Here is a 16,180-nt window from a genome sequence, read left to right on the forward strand (position 1 = left end):
CAACTGCTAGAAGAGGGCCTCATCCTCCCTGATTGAACTAACCTCATTATCTCTAGCTTGCCTGCATATATATACCTGCCCCTGGAAATTTCCACCTACATGCATCTGACAAAGTGGGTATTCACCCACGAAAGCTCATGCTCCAAAACATCTGTTAGTCTATAAGGTGCCACAGGATTCTTTGCTGCTTTTACAGATCCAGACTAACAAGGTTACCCCTCTGATACTCAACCCAGTGACTCAGCAAAGCCCACCAGGACATGTCTGGGCAAGTATCTTCTAGGCACATGGACAAAGGATATAAAATTGGGAACAGTGGCCACATGCCTTTGCCTTTCTCCTCCCTGACCTATGCTGGCAGCAACAAGAACGCTGAGAAGATGAAAACTTCAGCTGAGGAGACTGGTCCAAGTTTTGAGAGGGAAACCTGTGTATTATGAACTGTAACATCCAGTGGGGTGAGAAAATTGCTTGATTTAAATATTGCCTAGTGTAATAAGGTTTAAGATTTAGATTGTGCATCTATCTTTTATTTTCTTTGGTTACTATCTCCGACCTCTTATGCCTACCACTTATAATCTCTTAAAATCTATTTGTTCGTAGTTACAAAATCTATTTTATATTTTATCTAAAACAATGTGGTTTGGCTGAAGTGCTTGGGAAATCTCCGCTCAGGTACAAAACTGGTGCATGTCCTCTCCACATTGAGAGGGGGTGAACTGGGTTATAAACTTACACGGTTCAGGCTTCTGACCTGGGCAGTATGGTCCAGCACTGGGGTCCAAGGCTGGCGAGGAGGGGGGGATTTGGCTGGTGCCCATCTCTGTGTGATTCATGAGTAGCTGTGGAAGCATTCATACAATCTAGCTGGATGTGGAGCTCCACATGTTGTGCTGAGTGACACCAGTGCCTGGAGGGGTTTGCTGCTTGTCACTAGCAAAGTATTGTAAGACACAGCCCAGGCTGGAGAGTTAAGGGGGCACATCGATACCCCAGTTCCAGATTGTACCCCAGAGATCCCATCACAACTCCCTATCTTCCTTTCCACACATTCCCAATTTCTTATCTTTATGTTATTTACAGTAACTCACTGGTACCCAGATAGAACAGAATTTTGAGGAGCAACTTTCTGAATCAATAGCCTTTTCCAAATATCACTTATATTGTCTTTTTCCACGGCTCCCACAGATCTTTATCCAGGATGTCATGGCCCTTTGGGACATGGGACCCTTCAGTGGATTTGCTGGATGGCACAGAAACACTTTCTCTCCTGCCCCCCTTCCTTCTAGGGAAAGGAACTTGTCTTCTGGTCATCTGGAAGCACCCAGTCTCATGGATGGGGTTTTGGGATACAGAATCTCCTGGCTAGCCAGACCATTCCAGCATCTCAGTTTCAGTAACAGTTTACCTAGTGCATGGGTCTTCTACACAAATGGATAGCTCTTCATGGAGTAGAACTCAGAGTCATGATGTCTACTGAAATACATTATCGGGTGCAGTTGTTTCCTGATTATGCCTAAAACTGACATTACAGAGAGGAATGATGCTTTTAATTTGTGCTTATCCACACAGTTGTGAATTTTATTTGAGCTGCTGAGAGATGACAACTATTTACGACTACTACACTGAACTCTGTTTTCTGGCAATAACAGAAATAGACTAATGAAGTCCAAGATGCTGAAATGGGATGCCAGGGGACAGCCTGGAGTGGAGAATACACACACATACACACAAAGAGTTTTTTGAATTTCTTCCAAGATCTTAGTGAATGAATAGGAGAATCCCAGTGAGATGATCTGTTGAGAATTTGAGAAAAACAACAAAGCCACGAGGCCATTAAAAAGTAAAGCAGCAGCTCAACCCTAGATGCAAGGGGAGATGGAGAAGCAAATAGAAATAGTCTGATTGTAAGATATCTGTCCATTCTCTCAAAAAGCTCTTTGAGACCCTCATGCTGCAATAAACTCCATGCAAGTCTTGTCACGGGAGATAATTGGCATTTCACAGGCATAGAAGCCTGTATCCAGGGCCGGCTCCAGGCACCAGCTTATCAAGCAGGTGCTTGGGGCAGCAACTCCGGAGCGGGGCGGCACTTTAAGGTATTCAGCGGCAATCTGGCGGAGGGTCCCTCACTCTCGCTCGGAGCAAAGGACCTCCCGCTGAAATGCCACAGATCGGGATCATGACTTTTTTTTTTTTTGGCTGCTTGGGGCGGCAAAACCCCTGGAGCCGGCCCTGCCTGTATCTAAGGGGTCTTATGAGGGGGGCAACCCTCTTGAAAATTTCTATGACTGCCTGTAGAAATAAGATGCATTCCACTTTTTCACCACCAGTTTCTCAGTTTGAATTGCCTCATATGAGTAAGCCTAGGACCAGACAGTAGTACTCACAAGTCTGGTAGCCAGCAGGGGCTGGGGTGTGTGTTACTGATCATGTTTCAGCTAAGCAAAGTGTGGAGCATTATGTTGCTGCTCTAATAAAATATTCATCACCCTGGTAAGAAAATGACTGCAAAGAGGCCCTCTGCAGGAAGGCATACTAGAAAGTTTGCAGAGTAGCAAAGTGGGGACACCATGTTCTATTCTGGACTTTCTGTGCCCAGACCCTGCCTACCTGTTTGGAGGAAAAAGAAGAAAAGAGAAGAGGAGAGAATTCCTTTCGAACTGAGGACTTGTCTACACTGGTGCAGATGTGCTGTTATAGCACTTGGTGAAGTCACTGCCTAAGCCAATGGGAGAACTTCTCCCATCAGCATAGGTACTTCACCTCGATGGGGGATGCTCTCCGGTTGACTTAGCACCATCTACACTATGAGTTCAGTTGGTATAACTGCGTCACTCAGGGATGTGGATTTTCCTTTTGGAGAGCAGGAGAGCATGTGCATGGGCTGACTGGAACTGAAATGCTACTCTAGGACCCAGAAGAAACTTTAGATGGATTTCAGGGACTGTGACACTACTGCAGAGTCCAGGGGAACACGTAGATTGACAGTGTTGTGAGCACCCTCTCAGTTAAAGCTGAGACGGCCTTTTGTTTTCCTTGTAGGTTTCCTCCCCCTTTCCCCCCCCAACCCCCGCCATCAATACGAGGGGAATGGGAGCTGATGCAGTTTTTATCAAGTCTGGATTTTCCTATTGGAAAAATGAACTTTCTCAAAGCAAAGATTTAATCAAACATGAAAATTGCTTAGTTCACTTGAATGCAATGGATGATTGGACTCAGCAAGGAAATGAGACGCTACAGGTAATTTGTTGTTATTTCTACATTTCTATGACAGTCAGGATCCAGACACTCCAAAGAGAGAACAGAGCATCTGAACTCCAAAAAATATGCAATTGAACCAACTGTTTGTATACAATATTATTGTGTATAAATATATGTCAAGTAAGGTCTCTTATATAAGCTTGTAATGTTCTGAACCTGATGGTCATTATGAAATATATATGCAAACTGTGGTTATGAATTTATGTGTTTGTGTACATAAAACTGTGCTCACAATTTGTGCCCTAACATTCAGTTCCACTTCAGCGCAGTGACAATTCTTGGAGAAGAGTTGCTTCCTGGGACAGAGCATTCGTATCTGGCTCTAGCATTTGAAAGAGGAGATTGCCTGCAAACTCTTTGTGACCAGCTCTGCTCCCAAACTGGTGTATATGTGTAAATAAAACATGTTACATTAGCAATATACTCAGATACTAAGCAACTGATTTCCCCTCCAATGGGGGAGCCAACCTGCGACACCTTGATATTTTCCACTACTCAGTAGATAGGCATCAGTCTAGTTATTTGAAGGCTGCTTGGTGAACTGTCTGAGATGATTGATGCTTTCCACCCAGCTCCTAGTGCAAACATTGTCCTCATCACCAAAACTGCCACCAGGATTGCCACCTGTTTGCCCCTTTGTTAGCAACCTAGCAAGGAGTGCCAGGACTAAATAGCCATTTCATTTAATTATAAATCATGATACCAAATGCAGTAAGCAATACAACATTATTACTTATTAAACAACAGTTAATAAAAAATAGTTACCCAAATACCCCAAATAATTAAACTCAAAAACATTTTAGACTGATTAAAATTCTACATGCTCATTATTTACAGTTGTGTAACTAAAAAAAAAAATTCTCCTCTTCTGTCTCCTGCCCAAGAGATTATCCGTCCATGGTCTTTTTGTTTACAGCTTCACAATATGTTGTGGCAAAAATGTGATAACTGTAGTTTCTATGAGATCACAGATGCAGACTTATTGTTTTGACACAAAACGAGTCTGAGAAATAATTTCAATTATAACTCTATGCTCTCTTTTTCTTTTTTCTTTTTTTTGGTAACATGAATAGTCACTGCTCTAAAGTGATGTTCAAAATACTGATTTGATGGAATGAATGATTCATAAATAATTTAGACAAACAATACAGCTAGAGTTCCTTGCAACATATAAAGCAACACTCATCTGGAGGCAAAGAAATGTAGCTGTAACTTCTCAGGGCACATAATGCAGCCTTGTGTCTAAGGCATTTCATTTGGGCGTTGTTCATGCATTTCCTCCAGATTCCATTCCAGGTATTGTCACTCATATGACCTACTGTTGTACCAGATGCATTCAGCTCTACATGCAAAAATGGAATTCAAAGATTTAAAAGCATGAAATTTCTTGGGGATGGAGAGAGTAGAAAAAGCAACAAGTATGAAATATGTTAGCTGTTAATTGAAGGGTAAATGCTTGCAGGGGCGGCTCTATGTATTTTGCCTCCCCAAGCACGGCAGGCAGGCGGCTTTCGGCGGCATGCCTGTGGGAGGTCCGCTGATAATGCGGATTTGGCGGCATGCCTGCGGGAAGTCAGCCGGTCCCACACCTTAGGTGTACCCGCTGCCGAATTGCTGCTGAAGCCGCAGGACTGGCAGACCTCCTGCAGGCATACCGCCAAAGGCTGCCTGACTGTCGCCCTCACGGCAACCGGGAGGCCTCCCCCCACAGCTTGCCGCCCCCGGCATGCGCTTGCTGCCCCAGGCATGCGCTTGCTGTGCTGGTGCCTGGAGCTGCCCCTGAATGTTTGTTCCCCGAGCAAAGTCAGGGGGAGAGGTTTTTAATAGATTCATGTGACAAGCATTTGACCCTATGCTATTTTAGTATTTCCATCAAAGTATGTGCCTTTTACCCTGGAATGGCAGCATTTTTAGTTAGTAGAACTACAAACCCTAGGACCACAGATGTTAAATATTGTGCTTAGAAGCAATGCTACCCAGCAGTGAGCTGCTATTAAGCAATGGAAGAAAATCACTTGCATGACATTGACTACTGCAGACTGCCAAGTGCCAGATTAATTGAACGAAACTAGAAAAATTGTATTTAAGCAATTGAGAAATAAACGACTTTAAAACTGAGGGGCACTCAAATGGATTAGATCAAATGGACTCCACGGTCCTAGCAATTCACATGCTCCTCAGATGAATGTAAATGATGTACGTTAATATATAACACTCTTCAGCCAGAAGAAATGTAATAGACTTTACAAAACTAACAGTCTGTTTTATGAACTATACACAAAGGGTAATTTTATGCACCACTGATATGCAGCAACCTCTAAAAGTGATAGCTGGCAGCTGCTGAAGAGCCCACAACAACACTATGCGAGAGTAGCTGAAAGTTCCTTTTTCTGAAGAGCAGAAAAAACATCCTGGTTAAATTCAAGTTTTAAGTGAATAAATTATTCTTTAATCAGTATCCTTTAAAAAAATATCCTGTTGTACAGTGCAGCTGCCAATTCCCACCCAAGAGGTGGCTGCATTTCACTCGTGGGTAAGTGACAACTATATAAGCTGTATGAAAAGTTTTTAATGTTCCCCAGATGAATGGCCCTGTATAAATGTAAAGTTATTACTATATAACTATCTATATATTATCTTTAGCTTAAACCATGTCATGGCATTTTCTCCTCCATTTTTCCCACCATTTACTTCCTTATTGGCAAAACCATCCCTATGGAAACAACAGAAGCAATGGAGCACAAACAATGACAAATCTGACTCTTTGCAAATCTTCTGAAGTGCCGGCACATGCAATGCTCTGGGAGGTTTGTGAAACATGCCTGTACTCAAAAAGCTGAAAAGATTGAGTGTTTATAGATGACCGAGATTATGCAGGCTTCCAAAGCAAAAACTGGCAATTAGACCTTACGGTTCCAAGAAATATCAAGCTTGTATTTTTCAGCACTGCAAGGTTAGAAAATATAAACCTGTCAATAAAAAGTCCAATGTTACAGCCTCACCTTGTTTCTCAATGACACCTTCAAACTGTATTTTTATAGGTGATGTTAGTTATCTGACCACAATGTAATAAGATTGTACGTGCAATAAAATAGTAGACTTCCAAACATCTAGCTTAGGCATTATTTTTTCTTTAGCATCAAGTACAATTTTGTATTTAATTGGCACTAAATACATAGATGTTGATTATATTAATCAAGTTTATTATGGACGTGCTCAGGGATCAATCAAGATCAGTGCTAGGCACTGCACAAACCCAGAGTAACAGACAACCCCTGCTCTCTGATCAGTTTATAATCTAAATAGACAAGACAGACAAAGGATGAAGGGAAGAGTTGTAATAGATAAGTAGAGTGAACAATAAGATAGTAGCAAATGTCACGTTAGTTGCATAGTTTTTTTTCTTTTTTGGGGGGGAAGGTTAACTAGGAATTATATGAAAGCCCATGAATATTTTACTGGTTTAAATAGATGTTTATTCAAATTACCTTGAAATGCATGATCAAAATACCTGAAGAACTGCTAAAAAATGATGATCATTCTTCTATTTTTATTTATTTATTTTATTTTACATTTCTGTACTGAGCTTATTAAGGCCCCAGTCCTGCAAAGACTTGCACAAGTGATAAACATTACATATGTAAGTAATCCAATTGATTTTAACAGAACTATTCATGTGCATAAGTTTAAGCATGTTACAAGTTTTTGCAACATTGAGGCCTAATATTCTTGTTTTCAATTGTTCATGGACAGTAGACAAATAAGGCCAAATTTTTAGGCAGCTTCGAAACTGGACTCTAAAGTTGTGCCTGCCAGTTTTCCATGTGCAAGTTGCTGAATGCACAAAACCCATGCAGGTTTTCCACATTCACCTTCCTGTACATTCAAGACATATGTCCCACTGGAGAGGTCATTGGCTTAGCACCTGGGAAACTTGAGCTTTCATTCCAGCTCTGCCACTGGACTACTGTGTGACCTTGGACAAGTCACTTCACTTTCCCTGTCTGTAAAATGAGGATAATATTACTTGCCTTCTTTGGAAAACACTTTGAGGTCTATAACTGAAAAGTGCTATATGTGCGCTATACACTTGGGAAAGTTCAGCATGAGATGTAGAAACCTTGGTACATATTATAGTACCAACACAAAGCAAATGGTTGTGTTTGTTTATGAAAGAGCAATAATGCCTTCTTGCAAGAAATATATTTTACATAAGGCTGCATCCATCTTCTAGCTCAGTGGTTTGAGCATTGGCCTGGTAAACTCAGGGTTGTGAGTTCAATCCTTGAGGAGGCCGTTTGGGGATTGGTCCTGCTTTGAGCAGGGGCTTGGACTAGATGATCTCTTGAGGTGCCTTCCAACTCTAATGATCTATGATTCTACTCCTGGGGGTATTCTGTGCCCTTGCACATGTGCAAAATTCATGTCCCCTGAATGGGGGGGGGAGGAGGAGTGGCTGAGTGAGGGTGCAGGTGTATTGGGAGATCAATAAACTTCCTGGACCACTACTGATAGCTGGAATATTGATGACCATGCTTATTGCCCAAAACAGCCAAGTCAGTAGGTCTTTAGTGGGCATGTGTAGCAGCCTTAGCATGACTCAGCCGGGAGGAGAGGGGGTCTGAGCAACCACAAGAAGGGAGCCTTTCTATGCAACCTTCCTGATAATATCTCTGGTGGAATTGCTGAGGAATGTGTTTTTAGAAACTGCTCTATATTTGCTGTCTGGGAAGTGTTTGTCATGGCAAACTTTGCAAAAATACATCTGTCTAATTAATGGTCTGAGGAAACCTCTTCCTTAATCTTTGAAATTGCATGCTTAAGAGGTTGTTTTTTTACTGACGTTATTCTCACACTAACAATAAAAAAGGCAGGGAGAAGTCTGGGCTAGTTGGATCACTCCATGGACACATCTTGGGGGCCCCACCAACAGAAGAAAGACTAGCCATCAGAAGGCTGATGCTGTACCACTCGAGAACCACACCAGACTTTGATAATTATTGAGGGTTGCAGGCGTTTCACTAACCTGTTGCAGACGTGTGTAAGTGTTACGCTGGGTAAATTGTTCCTCTGGTTAATCACTCTCACCATCAAAAATTTACACCTTATTTCCAGTTTGAATTTGTCTAGCTTCAGTTTCCAGCCATTGGCTCATATTATACCTTTCTCTGCTAGATTGAAGACCCCATTATCAAATATTTGTTCTCTATCTTGTTACTTATAAACTGTGCCATCTGCAAACTTTATCAGTGATGATTCCACTTGGGCTGACGAAGGCAGGTGGTTATGCCTGAAGAGGAAACAGCTTACTCATTTGTCTAGTGGGATGTGTCCTGTTCCTTCTCTCCCCATTCTGGGAAGATATCAGTGCTGAACAGTGACCAGAACTAAGATATAGCAGGAGCTTCAAAGCTTCAAGGCCCAGTGCAATCCTGGCAGAGGACTATACTGCTGAGATGAAACTTTTAGCTAATTCTGTAGTTTGTTTGTCCTTTACTTTAATTGTCCTCAGCTGAAGAAACTGGTGCAAGGTCTGGAGTGAAGGCTAAGAGGGAGGCCAGGCACTCTGCAGAGCAAGCAGACAGCCCTGCTGCAAGAGGCAAAAGATGATCTGTAGTCCCTAAGGAGAAGGCCATGGAGAGTCCCTGTGACTAAGAGAAGGATCACTATCTGCAGAGCCCCTAGAACTGAGAGGAGAAGGTTTGACTTGTGATGGTTTCCATTTCAACCCTTTCTTAATGCAAAAGAGAAGGAATTTTGATTTGAGCAAAAGGCTTAAATCTTGCCACCAGACTGGAACAGTCTTTCTCTGCTAAGTTGGAGAAACTGAGGCATGGATGCACCTGATGGGAAGGTAAGAGAATACTTGTGCTCCTTTTATGAGCCATTTGGCATTCTAAGAGTGATTCTGTGAGTTACACCATGTACAGAGCTAGGATTGGCGACCATAGGTGTTCAGCTCAGAAATATGTGTGTTTAAATGGGTTGGCAGGTAGAACGGCAAGATGCTGTCGAGTAAACCAACCTCTTAGCAAATAACCCATGTAAAAGAAAAACCTGCTGTAAGGTTGCATTGTCTTTGGTAAGAAAACACATTAAAACAAGCCTTGTGAACTGCTGAAAGCACCCTGTGGGTTCTGGATTTGACAGCCAGGTCGTGCTGCTCTTGACAAGTTTTTTCCATTATCTCAGCTGGATTTTGTGATGCTCAGGCTGGCAAATAGTTTGTCATTGAAACCAGTGTAATGGCTGGCCCTACCTTAATCATTTCAGTGCACCCTGGGCATCTGCTGTGTCAGTAAACACACCTCCATGCTGCCCCACATATCAAAGATATCCTCTTCGAGAGCCTGATCCGAAGCCCTCTGAACTCAATGTAATGGACTCACTTTGACTTAAGTGAGCTTTGGAATGGGTGCCCAAAAGAAAGGGTGTGAATAAAATGATTTTAGGGGATGGGGAGGAAGAGGAACCTGACAGAACTGGGAGGAAAGAAGATTGAATGAGACAGAGTTCTAGGTAAACTTTGGACAAGTTTTTGGGCCTTTAGGGCTATCTGAATCAAACCTAGTGTCTGAGGTTCCATTATGGGTACTAATAACTAGACCCATCACTGTTCTTAGCATAAAGCTTTATTTATCATAACAGTAATCACACCTCTAGCTTTATAAGGTCAAATTCTGCATAGCATGAAATGGGGGAAAGGCCTAGACCGCAGTAGAAAGTTCGATTTATACTAGTGCAAAGTGGCATAACCATCCCCAAATGTGTGGATGCAGTTATACTGGTATAGCTAATTCTCCTTCCCAAACTGGTATAAGGCACCATCATTCTGGTACAACTGCGTCTACACTAGAGCTTATATCAGTAAAGCTATTTCAGTAAAAAATCACAATCAAACTGAAATAGTTATACCAAAAAAACTTCCTTAACCTAGACAAGGCCTAAAAATGAAGTGGATCACTCAGAAATTAAAACTTCGATTTTTATAGTATGTAAATCAGTTTCACTTGCTCACTAACCATGACTCTTAAGGAAAGGTTACACTTGTCTCTGATTAACAAGTGGACTTGAATTCAAGTATTCATTTACATAAAAACATTACAGCAATCTTGTATAAATCCCCATCTCATTAGCACATTCGAGAGATGTATTCAAGTCTCACTTCACACACTCATACTACAGGTTTGATAGCACTTAAAGCTGCTGAAATTGATAGGGCATCTAATTCACAGCAACACTCTTCAGATTAAAACAAAAGACGAAATAACAAAACACAACAACTTTTAGCAATTCAGGTAGTCTTGCATTACTTTCCTTTATCTCTTTGCTTTCTTTCAGGATATTCCTAGTTGGGCCTGATCCCAAGGCACTGAGAACCTGCACATCACTGGCTTACTATATATTCAGATCCCCAAAGTGTGCTAAGTACTTTATAAACATGTAAGAAAGCACAACTCTTCCCTGAAAAGCTTACAATCAAAGTAGAAAAAAAAATGGGGAACATACAAGCACAGTGGGTGAGGTGACTGTTGTCAACATCTTGTAGGAAGACCATAGGAGGGGAAGCCAAGGGAGAAGATGCATCTCCATGCCAGAATGATATACAGACCTACAAGGACCAGTCCAAATGCCTTTGGTCCATCTGAAGCTGGAATAAGTTTTGCTTTCAGTGACACCTTTGTAATGTACTTTACCCCAAAAAGGATCACTGAGATGAGTGACTGCCTCTATACTTATTACTGTTATGTAATGCTTTAAGGTGCCACTTGAGGTTAACATTGGACACACACAAAAAAAGCAGTTTGTGCCCCTGTCTTGGGGTCTGTTCACCCCATGTTGGTTCAGCAGACAAAGGGTTAAGAAGCAACTGTCTACCTGCTGATCCAGAGCTGATTGGTAGACCCACAGCTACTGTGAGGATAAAAGGTTTGCAAGGTAGGAGGATGGGGTGGCTGCCAGGGAAGCAGAGGGATTGCTGAGAAAGGATCCATTCAGCAGACTGATGAGACACTGCCAGACAATACTCCCAAGAGGGAGAAGCAGGACAAGAGGCTGGGGAAGCCTACAAAACATAAGAGATAGGAAGTAGCTCAGGGAGCAGCAAGGGACAGAGAAGACTCTAGCTGTTCCAGACAAGTATCTTGAGCTGGCACCCAGTGGAGTGGGTGTGCCTGGGTTCCCCTACCTACTCCAGCCAGGCCTCTAATGTCCTAAACCCAATAAACCTGGCGCTAATTAGAGCTGACTACTCCAGAATTGGGTGTGGTGTAGCTCTCTATCTTGCCGCAAAGGGGTGCTAACAGAAAAAGCTCCATATTACAGCCTTGAAGACCTTTCAATCTGCACATGTGCACCTACTTCACAGATAGGAGTCTGAGGCCCCCAGGGGGCTGTGAGCAGGTTTCAGGGGGGCTACCAAGCAGGGCCAGCATTAGACTCACTGGGGCCCAGGGCAGAAAGCAGAACCCCTGCCACATGGGGTTGAAGCCTGGGGCCTGAGACCCACCGCCCGGGACTGAAGCAGAAGCCTGGATACAATACTTCAGTTGAGGCCTAATCAGCACAGAGTCAAAAGGAAGAATTACTTCTTATGTCTTGCTTACAACACCCAGGGCTGGCTCCAGGCCCCAGCGCGCCAAGCACATGCTTGGGGCAGCATGCCGCCGGGGGCGCTCTGCTGGTTGCTGGGAGGGCGGCAGGTGGCTCCGGTGAACCTCCCACAGGCGTGCCTGCGGAGGGTCCGCTGGTCCTGTGGCTCCGGTGGAGCAGCCGCAGCCACGTCTGTGGGAGATACACTGGAGCCGCAGGACCGGCAAGCGGCAGAGCACCCCCCATGGCGTGCCGCCGTGCTTGGGGTGGCGAAATGGCTAGAGCTGGCCCTGATAACACCCCTGCTAATACATGCCAGAATGATGTTTTTTTGCAACAGTATTACACTGTTGACTCATATTTAGCTTGTGATCCACTATGACCCCAAGATCTCTTTCTGCAGTACCCCTTCCTAGATAGTCACTGATTGTTCCTTCCTAAGTGGAATATTTTGCATTTACCCTTATTGAATTTCATCCTATTTAAGTCAGACCATTTCTCCAGTTTGTCCAGATCATTTTGAATTTTAATCCTATCCTCCAAAGCACATGCAACCCCTCCCGGCTTGGTATCATCCGCAAACTTTATAAGCATACTCTCTATGCCATTATCTTAATCCTCAATGAAGATATTGAACAAAATCAGATCCAGAACCTATCTCTGCATTAACCCATTCATTATGCCCTTCCAGCATGACTGTGAAGCACTGATAACTACTCTCTGGGAATGATTTTCCAACCAGTTTTCCACCCATCTTATAGTAGCTCCATATAGTTTTCATTTCCCTACTTTGTTTATTCTGTTGTTCTGAAGTTTAGTCACAGTTTTGGTTTTCTCTGTCAAATTTTAACTGATTATGTTGGAGACCATCAAGTTGGGAGGTATGGGGAAGATCAAAAGCATAGGAAGGAGACATAAAATAGAGAATAAGAATCAAGCCTAGATCTTGGACATAAGAGTAGGAAACCGTCAGTATTAACGTGGTAGGCAATTATATGCTTATGTAACTCTAATAGAAGAGATGATATGCAAAATAGAGGATAAGAATAGAGAATAACTTTTGTAAATTAGTATTAGGATTTTAACAGAAGTTCAGAGTTCCCTTGGGATAACATTATACCTAGAACTGTTAACTAATAAAAAGAATACTGTCAAAGATCAAGATAATTAACATTTTTAATTGGCAAACTAGTAAAATAAACTAGAAAATTCATTGTCTGATCTATTCTACAAATAACAGATTCTATGAAATTACATTCACTTTCATTACTTGGAAAACATAAATAGCTGGAGTATTTTGATATGCAGTACTGGAGATGGCCTAGGAACCCCTGGTAGCATGGCAACAGACTCATGACCACTGACAATAGAAGGCTACATAGAAGAACACTAAATTTCCTCCCAAATGAAGCTTTGGTACACACAGAACTTGCAGTTGTTCATGTTTGTTACTCTAGTGTAGACTTAGGTCTGGTCTACACTAGGGGGGATGATCTAAGTTACACAACTTCTGCTACATGAATAATGTAGCTGAAGTCAAAGCACTTAGACTTACTCATCGCAGTGTCTTCACTGCAGTGAGTTGAGTGCTGATGCTCCACCGTCAACTCCACCTGCGCCTCTTGCGCCGGTGGAGTACTGGAGTTGATAGGAGAGTGGTCAGTGGTCGATTTATCGCGTCTAGAGTAGACATGATAAATCAACCTCCACTTGATTGATCGCTGTCCATCCATCCAGCGAGTAATGTAGACAAGCCCTAAGATTTGCAACATGTGACTTAAATATCCCTTCTGCATTTGCTTACTTATGTGTGAGTGTCTAAGGTGGTGCAGCCCAAAACGTGGAAGGAGCATAGCAAGAAATAGCAAAATGTAAGGATAGTAAAATATAGTAAAATGTAAGGGTTCCTAAGTGGAAATTGATCACCCTTATTTCATTTTACATCTTGTACCTATGTTTATTTCTTTGGCTTGTAAATAACTAATTTAGGCTTACTGTCACTTACCTATCCCTAAGAAGATACAAGGAAGTCTAAGGGAATTTAACTTGCACATCAACTCTGAATTTGGCTCAAGGGAAATATTTATCTGAGTAGTCTTTACTCACATGGCTGTGAGTACAGGATTGTAGCCTATGGACCTGATACAAATTCCATGGGGATTTTTCCATGCGCTTTAATGGGCTTTGGATCAGGTTATGTGTGGGTAGGTGTACATATATACACATGCAGTATTCACTAAAGCTTCCTACTGAATGCATACTACATTAAGCAATTGTCACAACAGACCTCTTGCATTCTTACTAGTAAAACTCATGTCACTGTTTTACCTGTCAACTTCAACTTGTTGCTAATCAACGGGAGATGAATTTCCCCGGTGACAGCCAAGCATGCAAACCTTCATACACTGTTCTGTCAATAACCTTCACTCCTGACATGTAACTCTCCCTACAGGGCCTTTTTTTTTTCCAGTTGAAACTACCAATCATACAACTTAAAAATAAAAAAAATTAAGACAGTTCAATAGCAGGAAAAGTGCATTGTATTCAATCACTGTGGCACTTAACCTTTCAAGGATGGACTTGGCATTCCTAAGCTTCTTTCTTCTTTGGTAGTAGTCTATTTTCCCCCCTAAGATCATTCAGGCAACTTTGGAGGTGGAGAAATACAGAAACTATCCATCTATTTAAGGCTTTATACTGTTGTCCATCACCACAGTGTCTGAGTGCCTTCCACATAAACCCAGTAGAAAAGTATCCAAAGGCCTTCAGGGAGTCTCTAGAACTCATCTCTCTCCTGGGTTAACTCTGCTTGAGGTACCGTTTACTTTGCCAGGATTGAGTTTTGGGTGTCACCTATGGTGGAAAGCCTTCCTCAAAGCAGAAGGATTTGCACCATTTCCTAAAGATAGCCAGACTTGATTCACATGCCCAAACTTGCAAGTAAATGAGATTTATTTAAAATCAACCTGGGTGGAGCAGGACCTGGGCAGTGGACTTGAGAGTCAGCAGTGTGGGGCATAAATTAGCAAACTCCCACAGCCACATGGGCAGGAATGATGTCTTTGAAGAGTGCCTCATATAATGGGGGTGGTTGGGAAGACAGACTGAGGTTGGCTGGGCAAGAAGCCTGGAGTGGGGAGGAATTCTGGTGTTTGATCAGGAGCCCAGAGGGGAAGACTGGGATTGTTGCCTGGGGAGACTAGGACTGGGTTGAGGAGTCTGATGGAGTAGAGATGGACTGGGACAGGGACAGGCTGGAGGAGAGGGTCTGCCCATTAGTGCATGCTTTCCTCCAGAACCTGGAATGGAACGCAAGAGTCCAGAGGCTCACCACTCCTCTGCTGTCATTAAAAATCTGTGAAAACCGCTGGCAAAATGTCAATCCCCCTAAAGTGCTGGCTACATAGAGGATGAATCATACTACTGCTATTGGTTACATTTGCTTAAGCGGTGGAGGTCTGTGCTGTGGATCTCAAGGTTCCAATCCTGCTGATGAACCACGTGGGTGTCAATATGATGGGATTTTTACTTTTGTTTCTTAATCCTGAAAAGTTACACGAGAGCTACATTAAAAGAACAATGCCATTGCAAAGTCAAGCACTCAGGTTAAGAAATGCCAGAATTAAGGGTGCCTGTGCAGCATTGATTTGCCCTTCTTGTGCCAGTGAATTCTGATAGTCTTTAATTACACAGTTACACACTAGATTTCTCCACGTCTCCTGTCTCAGTGCACAGGATGGATGGTACTCCTGGAATGAATACTGGATGGTAAGGAATACTGGATGGTAATTAGACTGCCTCACTTGTTGCAGTAGTTGGAAGCAGGACCAGCGCTAGGGGTTTTAGAGCCCTAAGCGCATGGCAATTTTGCCGCCCCACGCACTGGTCCTGCGGCTCCAGTGGAGCTGCTGCAGTCGCGGCTGCGGACGGTCGGCTGCTCTGCGGCTCTGGTGGAGCTGCCGCAGTTGTGCCTGCAGGAGGTCCACCGGAGCCACGCGAGCAGCCGACTGTCCGCCCGCAGGCACGACTGCGGTAGGTACACCAGAACTGCCTGCCACCCCTTCCGGCAAAACGCTGCCCACCGATAATCCTGGCGCCCTAGGCGATTGCGTAGGCCGCCTAAATGGAAGCGCCGGCTCTGGTTGGAAGGTGTGTAGTAAATGAAGAGGGAAATAGAGTCTCCTACTTAAGGAATCTGAATGCTGCTCTGGAGGACTGGATTCTTTCCCTGCCTTTGTCACACAGTTCCGGTGTGATCCTGGAAAGTCACTTGTAACCACTTGTGAAAGATTGGTTTTAACTGTGTGCACATGCAACCTTAAAT

This window comes from Chelonoidis abingdonii, chromosome 1 (genome assembly GCF_003597395.2).
Source record: "Chelonoidis abingdonii isolate Lonesome George chromosome 1, CheloAbing_2.0, whole genome shotgun sequence".
Taxonomy (NCBI): Eukaryota; Metazoa; Chordata; order Testudines; family Testudinidae; genus Chelonoidis; species Chelonoidis abingdonii.